This window comes from Perissodus microlepis, chromosome 17, assembly GCF_051167445.1.
Source record: "Perissodus microlepis isolate ML-2025 ecotype Zambia chromosome 17, ASM5116744v1, whole genome shotgun sequence".
NCBI lineage: Eukaryota > Metazoa > Chordata > Actinopteri > Cichliformes > Cichlidae > Perissodus > Perissodus microlepis.
The window spans coordinates 30,168,437-30,183,217 of NC_140477.1; the positions used below are offsets into that span (position 1 = coordinate 30,168,437).

The 14,781-nt window shown below is 39.7% G+C and overlaps 1 long non-coding RNA gene across 2 annotated transcripts; it reads right to left on the reverse strand.

Annotated features, from left to right (window-relative positions):
- Nucleotides 1–1,944: 1,944 nt before the first annotated feature.
- LOC146369869 (uncharacterized) lies at nucleotides 1,945–4,883 on the reverse strand. Of its 2 annotated transcripts, none has more exons than XR_014797278.1 (6): nucleotides 4,458–4,883; nucleotides 3,867–4,359; nucleotides 3,223–3,374; nucleotides 2,867–2,975; nucleotides 2,648–2,761; nucleotides 1,945–2,505 (listed from the first exon to the last, which is right to left on the reverse strand). It is a non-coding gene; the product is annotated as an uncharacterized LOC146369869 (long non-coding RNA). The 2 variants fall into 2 exon arrangements; XR_014797279.1 differs by having other exon boundaries at nucleotides 3,223–3,379.
- Between the last annotated feature and the right edge of the window lie 9,898 nt (nucleotides 4,884–14,781).

Sequence of the window (14,781 nt, forward strand, 5' to 3'; positions counted from 1 at the left end):
TCTACATTAGAGACATTTCTGTTACCTGTTTCTGTTGACTCAGAGTTGTGAAATGTTCTTTTATTTGATACACAATATGAAGTTCATAATTTTCTTACAAATAAAACTCTAATGACAAACATGAACAGCTGTGCTTATTTCTGAGACATGAGTTTTTGAATGTGTTGATATTTAGACAGTGTGCATCTGTATGCTGAAACTGTAATGGTGAACCTGAGGTGATGGTCAACAGAAGGCAAATATATATCAATATAAAACAATATTGAAGTAATGTCTTTACCCTCTGCAGCGTGTGCACGCAATCACCTTATTCACTGTAGTAAACGTGCACCGCTAGCTCACGTGACTGTCTCCATAGTTACATCATATATTATTAGCTATGTAAACAGCTTCCAAAGATACCGTCATAGCTCTCTGCAGCTGTAACACTTTCACACTTTGCAAATCATTTCACGTGTTTGATAGTTATGAAGACAGAATATGTTTTTAAGGTCATGCTAGGCGGTTAATGGTGGTTGCTGTGGACTTGGGTGGACCGCGTCCGATTCCTGTTATTAGCTGTCCGCCGTAGGAAGGCTGCGTTCCATTTACAAGTAGTGACAGTCTGCCGCAACTCGAACTCAAACCCCGCTTTGTTCTTTAATTATAGGCCTTTTATAGCCGTCCATGACACGCACACACACACATAAAACACTTTGCCTCACAATGACAGTGCAACTTTACCTAACCTAACCTTTAAAGTATCTGATATAGGATAGAAAAATGAAGCAACCAGAGATTTAATGATGAAGACTCTGGGTTCTGTAGTTCACGTTTTACAGTCCTGAATGACTCTTTGCATATGATTTATTGAAGAGGAGTTTAGAATGCACTTTACATTTAGACTGTTGCTGTTTAATTTTTTACATTGTTACCGTGTTATGTCATGAATAAGGTTCACCTGCTGGGGGTTTGATGGATCAGCTGGACAATACAGTCAAAGACAGACTTCATTCATCATATGCAAGAATCCTAATTGGATTTTTGTTTTCACTCATATTTTTGAACCAAATATTGAAAACAATTCTGACAGACTGGATGCCTGGTCAGGGTGTACATTACCTTTTACTCAAGCATCCCAGGACAGAGCCCTGCCCCACCATGAGCCTGGGTGGATACGTGGTTATAATATAAAAGGACCAATACTGAATATGAATATTTCATGAAAATCTAATTATAATACAAATTCCTAGGTGTTTGTTATATCCAGCAAGAGTAATATTGATTACATATGTCTGAATTGCTAACCCTAACCCTAGCTCAACAGACCACAATGCCCTGGACTGTCAGTATTATTACATGCTGTGAACATAAGTAGCTTTGATCACAGTTTATGTTGTAAAAGAAAAGGAATATTGAAAAAAAGATCAACATTGTGATATTATTTCTTCCAAACTGACCAGAAACATGCTTGTCAGACTCTCACAGCAAAGGATCAGACTCGCTGTGCATGACAGCTCAGGCCAATGATGTTTGTTAGATTGTCAGTTGTTTAGTGCTTCTGTACAGTTAGGGTCACCGTCTCTATTTCAGAATAATTAATATGCGGAAAACACTAAAAGTTGATTGTCTTCCAATATTCTAGCATAATTAAAAAACTTTGACTTTGTAAGTACATATTGTTACAGTCCTAATTCCAATATAATTCTTCATAACTCCTGCTTTGAAATACTGAACTTTGAAATTTACTTGATGAAAGATAATTTACAGTGGCAGTCTGTCAGGATAATTCTGACTATAAGATCACTGTATTAATCTGAATCCTTCTGCAATGTGCTGTGAATGAACGCTGATGCAACTGACTGTGGGAAAGCTGTTAATAAAATTAATCTGTGACACATGCAACACATTCACAGAGGAAGAGGACAAAGGGAGGACACGCAGAGGCTGTGTTAAAGTCAGAAATCCAAATCTTTATTAAAAAACAGGCGGCGGTTACAAACAGGAAGACAAGCAGTCCATCAAACAGTCTACAGGGTCAAACATACAGAGAATTCAAACAGCAGTAAAAAATAACTGGACACTGAAAAACTTAAAGCAATGTGTGACGCAATAAAAGGAAGCAGCGCAGTATATTCACTGAATTATCATCAATTACAACAGAGAAAAAGAGAAAAGGAGAAAAACGACGATTTCTAAGAAAATAAACCTTGATGGAAACATACAGAATGTAAACTGTGTGAGTTTGGTGAACTTTGTTAGTAACAAATGAGGTAAAAAAAAAAAAAAAGAGAGACAAAAACTCAGTATTCATTAATAATTAGAAAGCATCTAAACATTCTGGTCATGGATTTTTACAGTCTTAGTTCCGCTCGCTGTCATCATGATCATGATCAATGGCGAGGTCCTGAGGTGGGTGGGGCTGTCTCTGGTGATGTCACCATGAAGGAACAGCATCTGGCACGTGTTGGTGAAACATCCCAGTACACTGGTGTAGTTTCCTCTCCAGCTGTTTGACATTTGACACTTGAACATTAAGGGGAAGAAGAAGAAACAGTGTTAGGTCAGGTGACCACATGGTTTCTAAAGTAACTGACAGGAAGTAACCAGGCCGTTAGAAATGGATGGCATGTGTTTAGAGTTACTGTAGTTGGGTAACTCTACTTACCAAAAGCAGAAGCACACAGATGAACAAAGCTGCTGAATGTTGCAGGAACATGCTCATGTGTGGTGGTCATTCAGTGCTGCAGGTTAGACAGTCCAAGACTGATATCCTGCCCATCTGAGAGTTTGAAAACACACATGCAAAGATTTATTTTGTATTACAGTCAAAGTTGGATGTTCATTTTTGTCCTTTAAAAATGTTTGTGTATTTGAAAGCACTAACATTTAAGGATGACTTGGATCGTCTCCTTTAAAGGGGAGACAAGTGTATCCACTGATCCACGTCACTTTACCTGGATGATGACTCCTCTCTCCCTCACTCAGAAACACTCCTAATATAACCAAGCAAATAAATAATATTGAAGATTTACTTACATCATTACAAAAACAGCAAAAACATCTCCCTTTGATTCCGTTTCTCCATTCCTGCTGAACATCAGGCAACAAATATCACAGTAAATCACAGTAAAATGTAAAGCACATATTTTCTTTGTCTAACCTCTGCAGAGCCCCTGTCAAGAAAAACATATCTGTAAGCATAAAACAAATATACATTTCATAACACGTCACCGGACAAACCTCGGTCAGGTGATTTCCTCTGTGCAGTGCAGACGAGCATCAGTCAGCAAGTCAAGGTGGTGAGATGGACTGGTGTCCTTTGTGACTCTGCTGGTTCTTCTGAGGAAACACCACCGTCTCTCCACACCGTCACCATCTGTGAGCACAAACTGCTGCTCTGCCAGCATGTAGGAAATCACATATCACACACACAAGGGTGAAGAAACATTAGAGCTCAACTTTGGATACTTTAGATCTAAACAGATCAAACTAGCTCTTAGTTTCAACAATCAGTGAACAGACAAACAATGATACCAAACTGATTCTGTATGAATACAATATGGTATTTTCAATACAGGTGTCAAATTAATTTATTAAAACTAATACAGATATATGTATATATTTTTTTGATAAATTAGTTTGCTAAATTATAAGAATATATATATATTTTTTTCATTTAACAATTGCAACTGAAAGAAATTAAATATTGAACAAAAATATATTATCACATTCTGAGCATGCTCAGCATGCTGACAGACTTGAAGTTGCTACAGATTTTAAGAAGTGATAATTATAGGGAAGAAACTTCTCTTTTTCATCAGTTTAATCAAACATTTGATGCCTCAGCTGTCTCAGTCCTATAGCGTTCTGCAACTACAACTAACCTGAGGCTTGGATTTGGCTGCAGGTGCCCCTGTACATCCTTCTCAGCAGCACACATGTGGGTACCATTTAATCACACTTCTTCCTGAGCTTTGCTTCATCACAAGACCAAAGGTGGCATCCCGTGTCACAGTCTTATCATCATCCAGAAGAAACATTTGAAGAAACATCATGGAGAAGAAACATTTACACGCCTCCTGGTTTTGTTTTCTGATCCTGCAAAAAGACTGAGGACAACAAAGCCCAGAGAACACGAGATACACAACATCCAACATTCAGACTCAACAGCCTCCATAAATGAAGAGCACCAGGTTGGTTCAGTTATAGTAGATATAAGCATACTTCACATTACTGGGTATGAATAATAATGAGGAGGCAAACTTTGAAGATGCAGAGCATGATGTCCCATCATCAGACTGTAAACAAACATCCACCAGGCTTCTTTGTTGGCAAAATTGATGATTCTCCCATCAGGGATCAGTAGAGTGTATTAACCTGTGGTATAAGCAGCAGTCACTGAAATATTACTGTTTCAGATAAGAAATCTACCACATAAAAGCCAGGGTGGGAGGGATCTCTGCAAACTGACTTACCTCTGCAAGTGTGAAGCTCAACAAAAATCTGACTCTCCCATCACAGACAAACAAAAAACTCCAGCTGGGAGATAGAAAACGCTGTCTGGGTCCTGCTGGATGTTGCTGGTCAGAGTCCCACATTAGCAGAGTGCTTCTTGGTCCCACTGACCCATGTGGACAGTGACTGTGGAGAACTGTTCTGGAAAACAGAAAAGAGAATTAAAATAACAAAAAGCCAAACAGGATTTCCACAAAGACTCTCTTGGAATCAGCAATCAAAAAAATCACTGGTTCATATTTCAATTAAATATGAACAGGTTCCTTAAATGTACGCAGTTCAGATCTGATTTAATTTAATTTCCTTCACACAGCACATTTGTCCAGGCTGACAGGTAAACATAGAATTAATCTCAGGTAACATGACTCATAGTAGAGATTCAGTAAGAAAGATTGCCAGGTCTAATATTATTACCACACAATCCACGGACACACCAACAGCTCAGATTTCTAGAACTATTTAAATAAATGTCAATCTATCCATTCATTTTCTTCTGAATATTCAATTCATGTTCACAGTGGGAGGGTGGGGGGGGGTGTCGTGGAATTTTTTAAATAAAGTCTGCAACACAGAAAGAGCTGTGATCAAGCTATTTATTACTGCGCACAGGAGAGCCAGCACACATCAAACATCACAGTTCACAGTCAGCTCTGCCACAGAAGTTGTGCTCCCACTCCTTTATGCATTCCAAGGAAGAGGGAGGAAGTTAAACTGATCACACCACACTTCACGCGCCTCGCTATGAAACCTAACGGATCAATGGTTATGCTGTTTTGTGCCCTTGGCCTTATCAGCACCTGTAAAGGGAGTTGTTTTCTCAAACTGCTGACGCTGAAGTAAGTTCATCTAGTTTTAGAAACTTTCACTGAACAGTAACAGTGTCACAACTAAGCATATGCATAAGCACTTAAATACTTTAAATGAGAATAACAGAAAATTTCTATTACAGAGGCTAGAGCCTGTCCCAGTAGTCATAGGTAGAGCACACCTGGACAGGTCACCAGTCTGTCAGAGGACTAACACAGAGACAGACATCAGAGTAACAAATCTATTTAAAATTAATGTAAGTTTGCTGCAGCTGTATGTATGAACATGTGTTTCTGTGCTCACAGTCCACCTCTCAGGAACCTGGAGTTCATTTTAAGTCTACTTTAAACAGACCTCACAAAAGGCTGATGTGGCTGGATCAGTAGTCTGATTTAAGTACGATACCTTTGGCCAGGGATTAATCTGGTACATCGCTTCACTGCAGTCTTGTGTATTTTCCCCACACCTGAATTAAAAAAATACTGATATATACAAATAACAGCTTCAGCTGATGCAGCCTGACTCAATCCTAAATGTTCAGCACACACAAAGACACAGAGGTACCGTTTAAAGTTTAGTGTTAACCTGAGTCACTGATCATTTACAGTATTACAGAGTCTGGCAGTCTGCTTCTAGCTGACTCTCAGGTGTGACAGGTGTGCCAGCAGGAAAGAGTAATAATAACCTGCATCCTGAGGTTTGTCATGCAGGATTAAAGGAGCCAGGCTTTGTTCACACAGCTAGGATTGTATTTTACACTGACCCTGGGTCAGTATAAGTATCATACAGTTTAAACGAAGCACTGAAACTTGCACATATTTATTATAGATGCATTGAAGCTAATCGAGATATTTGCTGTCAATCTGTGGTTGCGATTAAACACTTTACTGGAAACTTTATTAACTAGTAACTTCATCAGTCATGACAGAAGCTAATATTTCTGTGCTAACATCGTTTAACCAGTAACAGCTTTCCTCCAATATAAGCTAACGTTTACACCGTAACTTTAAGCTAGCACCATAAAGACGGTAAAACACGTAACAATATCTACAAATGCATCTTAAAGCTGTTATATTAGCACTCGGTGTATTACTAACATAACCACATTAACATTATTGACACTTGCTGACTTTTAATAGTCATTCTATAAATGCTGTCTGTTCAAATGGCCTTACCTGTACTGTTGTATTCACCGGATTCCAGCCAGAGTGGATTCTGGAGTCTTCCACGCTCCTGTTAGTGATCCTCCATCTGGATGGATGATAACAACCTTCTGAACAATCTAGCAGGAGATGGTCCATATCTATGGGACTGATTTGTGCTAATAACGCCCATTGTATGGACTGATAACAGCCGAAGCGGGTGAATAAAGTCACCCAGTCGCTAGCTGTGCCATTACCCAGCATGCACCACTCCCTCCATAAATGCAATAAACGATACAAAAGTAACAGCCTATAATTAATTTCTCTGCTGTATCTGCTGTTTCTCAGGTAGTTGTTTACATTATATAATGTATTGTGTTCTGTATACGTCACTACAATGTGATTTTGGAAATGTATAAATATACGGACAACAGGCTCTTCCGCGGCAATCTCTTGTCGTCAATAAGCAACGTTTAGGGAGCTCTATAGTATTCAATGAGAGGACCCTGCACGTCAATTCTCGAGGAGAGGGGGGTACCCTGCGCGTCCATAAGTGAAGCAGAGGGAGCCTGACCATGCGTCACACGTTTGACGAGTTGGGAGTGAGAACGTGTTGCAAATTGATGAAAATGGTTCCTTTAGCAGCTGTTAACAATAAATGAATTTGTGAAGACAGTGGCCTTTTTTCATTCACATTTCATTGTTGCAGTGTGCCTGTGAGGGCTAAGAACATTGATTCAATTCACCCCTGAGTAATTCTTCTTTGCACTTTTCATTTTTACCTAAACACCTAATCATTCAGCCTCGTTCCATCATCTCAGAATCCAGTGTGGTTCTGGTTTGTGCTGCTAAAGGACAATAGGCCATTCAACTGCTTTTTAAAAAAAATAAAGATAATGTTCAGATCACCTTGAACTCAAAACACTGCATTTGCCTCAGGTTGTGTGTTCAGCCGCATTTCACTCAAACCATATAACATAAACACTCTTGTAAGCTCTGCCTCAAACACTTTCTTCTTTGGTTCATGGCCTTGCCACAGTTGATAAAATAAGTTTGCAGTCTTCAGGGTTTTAGCCTGAGTTGCTCCTTGAGGCTTTCATAGCTCTGTAGTTGAGTTCAGTTCAGTAGTACCAAATCACAACAACAATCAAGGCCCTTTATATTGTAAGATCTCCCTATGAGTAAGCACTTGGCGACAGTGGGAAGGAAAAACTTCCTCTTACCAGCAGTAGAAACAGGCTCTGCTGTGATCAGTTAGGGGTGATGGGAGGGAGACAGAACCAAAATCACACCAAGGTGTCGTGGTTCTGAGTCATTTTGTATTATGATATATTATTTAAAGTTCATTTAGTAGCTCTGAGTTGATTCTGTTTAGATTTAGGCTCCACTTGTGTCTTTTTCCTGTGTCCCTCTCTGAGTGTCTGTGTTTGTGTGTGTTTGTGTGAGTCCTTATGTCTTGTTTCCCTCCCTATGATTCATGCAATGTTTCCCCTGAGTGCCATGTCTTCCATGTTATGTCACTGTTGTGTTGTGCTTTCACATGTACTCTCTTGTGTCCCCTCTGTTAGGCGGCCTGGGTCGTTGACCCTGTGGTTTTGTGTATTTGGTTCTTTGATTGGGTTTATTATATTTTTCTTTGTCTTATGGGTTATAGGGTTGTTCTGAGTTTAGGTTCTCTGTGTGGTTTATGTTAGAGTTTTAGGCTACGTACACACGTACACGGGTATTTTTGAAAACTGAGATTTTCAGTTTTCGTTTAAAAAAAATAATCCCGTCCACACGTAAACGCAGAAATGAAGGAAAACGCTGCTAGGAACATGCCAAAGCAACAGGTGGCGATATATTCCTAACCGTGTAGAAATGTTGGCCAATCAGAAGTCTAGAAGCCTCCGTGGGAAATAGTAAATGTAAGCATTTAAACACTGCAGAGAGTACAATTAACAGTAACAGTATTGTAGAAATTCATTTCACCGAAACAATAACGTGGCGCACACGTGGCGTTTTCTCCATTTTTCTCGTCCACACGTAAATGCAAAAACGGAGTTTTCAAAAATATCCACCCTGGCCGGAGTTTTTAAAAATCTCCGTTTTCAGTGACCAAAAACGCAGTTTACGTGTGGACGAAAGGTGCAAACGCATAGAAAAATCTGCGTTTTCAAAAATACCCGGGTACGTGTGGACGTAGCCTTAGTCTTTTGGCTTCTGTCTGTGTTCATTAGTTTATTTCTCCCCTGTCTGCTGTATCCGCTTGTCAAGTCCACATCTCTGTGTTATGTTTCCTGTTATGTGTCTCAGGTTAATGTATCAGTTTTTGCTTCCCTTGTCTCGTTAGCCCTGATTTGCCCCAGCTGTGTTTCCCTCCTGTCTCTCATTCACTGATTGCTCCCTCTGTTTTTTTAAGCCCTGTGTTTTCCTCTGTCTGTGTCATGATCTACTGTCTACCATGCTGTGCGTTTTGCCTGTCAACTGTTTTGTTGCTTAGTTTATGTTCTCAGTTACGTTAGGTTTCTGTTTTCTACTATCCAGCATTAAAGCTGAGTTTTTTTGAGTTTACGTTCCAGTCCTTTGTGAAGCTCACTTGTCAGTCTACATCTCAGTGTTTCCTGTTTTATTTTGACAGTCTCGTGTTCCATGTTTATTACATCTAGTTTTGCTTCCCCTGTGGCGTCCTGTTCATTTGTGTCGGTGTGCTCCCCGTGTGTTTCCACTTTCCTCTTTATCCTTCTGTGTATTTAAGTCCTCTGTCTCCCTCTGTTCACTGTTGGATCGTCTGCTAATCTCCCCAGCGTTTCCGTGGTTCAGATATTCAACTATTTCCAGGTTTTGTGTATTGTAGGTTTTCCCACTGTAGATTTTATGTTAGTCTCTCCTGTAGTTGTTTCCCTCATTTGGTTTACGTTTGTGTGTCCGCCGCAATAAAGGTTCGCCTTTTGTTAAGTCCAGTTTTAAGTCTTATCGTCTGCTTTTGGGTCCACACCTCATTCACTCCACACGATCCGCCACAGATTGTGACATGAGGAAGGAAGCCAGAAATTAATGATAACTAATGATTAAATGCAGAGTGATGTAAAAACACATTGAGAGTGAAAAGAGGTGAGTGAAGAAGAAACAGTCAGTGTAACATGGTTAAATAACCTGCTTGAAAGAAAGGAATTTTGGACTGAATGTGAACTGCCACATTCAAAATTTAACCAAGAAGCTCTCTCTCTCTCTATATATATAAATTTTATTTATTAATATAACAATCACTTCAAGGTGCCTTAAGAGTGCCGACTGCTAGTTTACAGAGATTCGTGCACACTCCTTCATTCAGTAACTGTGCATAGCAATAAGTGCCATGATGGGGATCAAGATAAATTTGTCAAACGTATCTTGCACTCAACGCTGCTACTTCTTTCCTGCTTTCCATCTTTCATGCAAAACAGTGCATTGTAGCACTATGTATAATGTATAATGAAAAGTGTAAAATGAAGACAAGTACAGGTGAAATCTAAGGTCAGCTGCCAGCCTCAAATCTTTCCTTCCTGAGTAAATCCTCTAAATTAGAAGCTGAAAAAATTTTAACTGAATAAGTTAAATTTTTGAAATGTGAATACTAATATTTGTTAAGCTGTAGTCTATAAAAATGATCTAAAGCAGCAGTAAAATATATACTTTAAATTCTGACTCAACTTTTGTCAATGATCTCTCCTTTCACATTTCACTTCCACCTGTCATGTAATAAGTGATAAAGGACCTACTTTATTAAATGCAAAAGTTCATCGTTCTTAACTGTTGAAGGTGCAAAAACACTATCACGTGTCTGAGTGATGCATTTGAAGACCATCATCGTCATACTATATACACATCGTCATATCAGGAGCTGCCCTGTTTGCTGATAACCATGCTGAAAGTCATACCATATACCCACTACGGATGCATGACTACTGATTGTGGTTAAGATAAAAACACACACACATGCTGACAGTGTTTATTCTGTATGAAATCAGCAGTTTTACTTACTTGCAACATCTTCCCAATCACACATTTGGAAGCAAAACTGAAGCTCGGGCAGGACAGTTGGTAGTTTTTTTATCCATTTGTCAAAGCATCTGGCACGCCTCATAACATCTCAACAAAAACATCACACATGAGTGCATTTGACGGGCTTCTATTTGACGATAATCCAGAGAGTGTGTGGAAAGCTAAAAGCATAGTGAAGCAAGGAGGAATGATTTTTTTTATCTAATTTCCTATTTAACTGTCATCTTCACTTAATCTCATTGGAGTGTGATGTGCTCACCAACACACTCTCCTACCTTCTATGGTCTGGGAAGGGTAGGAGACAATAAAAAGGCTCCAGGTTTATATTCCTTTTACAAAACCATAATTGGATACGCTGACATGTGTCAGTGCGGTCAGATAGAACAGTGCAGTCGGATCCTGGCACTTTAATCATCTAGCTGTGTTATAAAGTATACTTGCATTAGGCTAGGATCCAGCATGGTCTCTATTGCAGCATATCTAAGGGAGGATTCACAGATACACAAAATTACAAATCTTATTGTGCCAACTGCACAGAGGCTTTAGGTTTCATACTGTCAACTGTGCGATCACTCAGCATGTTGTTTAAAAAAGTAAAACAAAAAACACATGACTTTTATTTTTGAAGTCAATCACTGACAACTTCTGACCATCTGCTAAAAAGCCTCCCAGGTACGGATGTCTATGTCTGTGGTAAGAGCAAGAATCAAAGCGACACTTTGTGGTCCCTGTTCTCTGCCAGTTGAGAAAATGTGAACCTTTTTTGTTTTTAATGCAAATATATCTATTTATAAATACATTAAAATATATTAAATATGTTAAAATGCATATTAGATGACTGTATTCCATTTTAATGAGCACAATCTGCAATGGCAACTTGCTCATCTAAGTGGTGCTGTTAGTTCCACACATTAAACTGGACTATTCAAGTAGAATATTCTCTTTCCTGCCGTCTGTTAAATCCACATTAAATGAAGGCAGTAAATTAGCGAGTAAAGCCTGTTAGACTAAAGCTCAGGCGTCAGACGGCATTTTTTTCTACTCTGCATAGTGTAATGATAGTGGAAATCTCAATATGGTGATCTCAGGCACACGGCCCCACCCACTTCCTGTTCAAACCCTCTGTTTGCAAGAGGCAGCCAATCTTAAGAAAGCTGGCTTGAGTAGAGGAGGAGGGAGCTAAAACAGCTTGTTTCAGACACAGGATGAACTGTGGGCCTGCAGCTGGAGATAAATAAGCATTATTTTGAATACTGAATCATGGATTTTGACTTTGTGGTTTTGGAAATGAACAGCTATAGGGAAACCCAAGTAAACAGGAATCATATAGGTACCAAGAATACCTAAAAAAAAAAAAAAAAATTCAGCAAACTATTGCACAGAGAGGGGCTGTCAACGGTAGTCCCAGTGTTTACTCTAAAGACAGACATCTACTATTTGTGCTCAAGTTCTCACTTCTTCGCTCTTTTGCTTCTACTCCTCCGAAAGGTGGTTTGTTTGGTTATTTTGCACTAGGCCCGTTATACCCCATACTCCGCTCTTCCTGGGATGCTTTTATTCTCTTCTGCCCCCTCATCTTTCTTCTTCTCTCATCTATAATTTCTTGCCTACCACCTACACTGTTCTGTGAAGATACATACTGATATTCAGCTACGCATAAAATCAGCACAGTTCATACCGCTAGTGGTGCAAGTGTTACTAATGGTTTTTCAAAGCCATTTTAATTGGCTTAATGTGAAGGCTCCTGACTGATGTGACAGTAATTTTGCCAGATCTAAAGCATTAACAAACTGAGGCCTTTGCTGTTCAGAAATCCCTCCCACTCCTTCCTACCAGCCCACTCACTGTAAGAAAGACCGTGAAAATAGACACAATGAAATTACAATCTCTTCTAATTATACAAAACCATTTAAATACTAATGGTTGCATAGTCTTTGTGCAGCACTCCAGATATTCTAATGATCATATGGCATAGATTAAATTGCTGGCAGAGCAGTCAACAGCTGATTTTGGCAGAAACTGTTTCTTTGTTTTTTGTTTTTTTTTTCTTTTTTCTTTTTGTGTCCCATTTGGATCTTTAGCCATCAGAATTGTTGTCTTAAGGCCAAGAAAGATGCCAAGCGGATTTATTTTACCAAGTGGATCATCATGGCCTTGCCATATTGGTCCATTTGATTGACCTTTATTATAATTATGTATTTAACGGGACAGACATGACTGGGGGATAGGACAGGGAGAAAGAATGAAAGAAAGAGAGGGAGAGAAAGAAAACCAGAGGGGAGAAGAGACGGTGAGAAAGGGGGGAAGAAAGAAAGAAAAACAAACAAAACACCTGGATCACCTGTATGGAGAAAAAAAAAACAGAAGAGAAAGCAAACAAAAAAAAAGAGCAACATAATAAATACAGCACCATCACAATAAACTAGCTAGCAGTAAATAACAGTAGATACTGAATATTAAACGATATTGTGCAGCACGCAAGATAGACAGCGCACAATGTGCTTTGAGGCAGCAGCCAAGAAAGGTGTAGTCCGCGTCTGTGAACACCCGTGTGTACACCTGTGTGGATCAGCATGCTTGCATTACAAAGGTTTCTCCATGTAACGATCTGCTAGGGAGTGTGGGGAGCCATAGCCCCGTCCCCCAGGGCATGAAGCAGGTATGGAGGAGATCCAGGCCACTGACATCCAGAGGCCCCAGAGTACGAGGACCCGAGGAGGACCACCAAAGGGGGGGAACCGTGCCACCCTGTTTCTTAATTTTTCTTTAAATTTTGGCTGTTATGATGATAGCAGTCATTGACTCATATAAGTCAACTTCAAGGTATGCAAAGAGGAAGCCCATACAAATGCTTTTGCTTCAAATATTAAAAACTTAAATGTAAACTAGCAAAATGGAACACACCAACAAGGGTTAGTGCCAGAATTGAAGTGAGAGCCCTCGGCAGCTCAGGGCCCGGCCCAGGTGAGCCAAATGAGGAACCTCCGTTTTAAGCTAATTATCACCAAGAGCTGCCAGCACTGCCTTCAGGATTGTGCAATTGGCATTAAAATAGGAAAATCTGTCATTTTCCCTGGTCCTCTACCAAGTGGACCTAATATTGACTTTGTGCAGACTGCATGTATTATATGAATCAAATACTGAATGCCACCTTTTGAATGAATTTTCCGCCTACTCGGCCCACAGACTGCTTTTTCCTGCTTTATTAGGTCCATCTCTAGTTTATTCTTTGAACTTCCTTTTTTTTGATTTCAGGTTGGTTCAAACAGCCTACTGAACATTTTTCAAGGTTGGGAGCACAGACTGAGAGGCTCTATGTCCTCACATCTCCATACTGGTTTAAAAGAAAACATTCATTTAACATTAAATATCATTATTTGATAATCTGACCTTCCACCACTTTAATTTTGCTCTAAAATTATAGTATAATAACTAATGTTTACCAGACTCCTGTGCAAGAAAGCGTCACTTTTCTTCTTTAAGCCCTGGCAGCCATTATCACTTGTGCATTATGTTGTAAAAACAGTCAGTGACAGAAATGTAGGGGCAAGTTAAGATCCCCTCTTTCCCCCCAAGAAAGCTGTGTCAGCTTATTTACCAGCACCCTTGTTGACAGATTACCTCTTTCTTGTTTACATCCAATGGGGAGAAAGTCAGGAAGTTTAATCTATGGGTACATATTGCTCAGAGAGTGCTTGGTTTGCCAACTTGCTTCCACACATCCTCACCTAAGTAATTTTTCTACAGTATAAACGTTGATGGATGCTCTGGGCTACCATGGAATGGTCATCCTTACAACACGAGAGCACTCACTTCTGATGAAGACATGGAACACAGAGGGTCAGTAACCCTTTGTAGTGCACAAACCGTGGGTGCATTAAGTAAAACTGGACGCTTCTTTAGGTTTGAACTCTTCAACCACACCAAAACCACCACACAGTCCAACAGTGGTCCTGTGGGCTTCATATAAACATACATTCAAGATGTGTTTTTTTTACCCAGTGGTAGAGAACAAAACATTTCAGTGCCACAGGCCTGTGTACACTGTGTCTCTGGGGTTGGTTGTGGTGGGGCTTCCATTGATTAGACTTGCTTTTTTCCAGCAAGTGCTTGGTCAGGTTGAGACCTGGGGAATTTAAGAGGCTGTGAATTCTTTGTCCTGTTTCTCACATCATTCCAGAAATATTTTTTGTCTGTGTGGCAGAGCTCATTATCCTGTTAAAAGGGGTCACCGCCAGCATGTAATGCCTCTACCATGAAGGGTTGTAGGGTTATACTTAGCATAAAAACCTTATTTAGTTAGGTGGTACCT